Source organism: Austrofundulus limnaeus, unplaced genomic scaffold (assembly GCF_001266775.1).
Source record: "Austrofundulus limnaeus strain Quisiro unplaced genomic scaffold, Austrofundulus_limnaeus-1.0 Scaffold2668, whole genome shotgun sequence".
Taxonomy (NCBI): Eukaryota; Metazoa; Chordata; class Actinopteri; order Cyprinodontiformes; family Rivulidae; genus Austrofundulus; species Austrofundulus limnaeus.
Window position 1 is genome coordinate 25712 of NW_013955070.1, and position 808 is coordinate 26519.

The window sequence follows — 808 nt, forward strand, 5'->3', positions numbered from 1 at the left end:
CTGTATATGTTTTGCTTTTCCTTTTACTTGTGCATGCTGTGTCCCTTAAATGATTATATTTGATTATTTTTTATATTTTTTCTTAAGTCTTTTTTTTCCATGGAAATATGCTGGAACTAAGCTGTAAAAATAAATATGAAGGTTTGTTTGTTTATTTATTTGGTCCATTTCTATAGTTCTGATTTTATTTGTAAGTATGACAGTTTTGGTCCTCCAAAGACTCCAGCTTTATTTGTTGACAAAATAAATATTTACACTTTTTCAATGAAAGTCATGTTAGTAAAATAAAGCTATAATTAATCCCATTTGTTTGATTAATGTTTGAAACTGTAGCAGCTGTTCTCCCAACCTGGCAGGACAGGTAACATGCTAACTGTTAGCTGTTAGCATGTGACTAACCTGACAGGACAGGTAACATGCTAACTTTTAGCTGTTAACATGTGACTAACCTGACAGGACAGGTAACATGCTAACTGTTAGCCGTTAGCATGTGACTAACCTGACAGGACAGGTAACATGCTAACTGTTAGTATGTGACTAACCTGACAGGACAGGTAACATGCTAACTGTTAGCATGTCACTAACCTGACAGGACAGGTAACATGCTAACTGTTAGCATGTGACTAACCTAACAGGACAGGTAACATGCTAACTTTTAGCTGTTAGCATGTGACTAACCTGACAGGACAGGTAACATGCTAACTGTTAGCATGTGATTAACCTGACAGGACAGGTAACATGCTAACTGTTAGCATGTGATTAACCTGACAGGACAGGTAACATGCTAACTGTTAGCATGTGACTAACC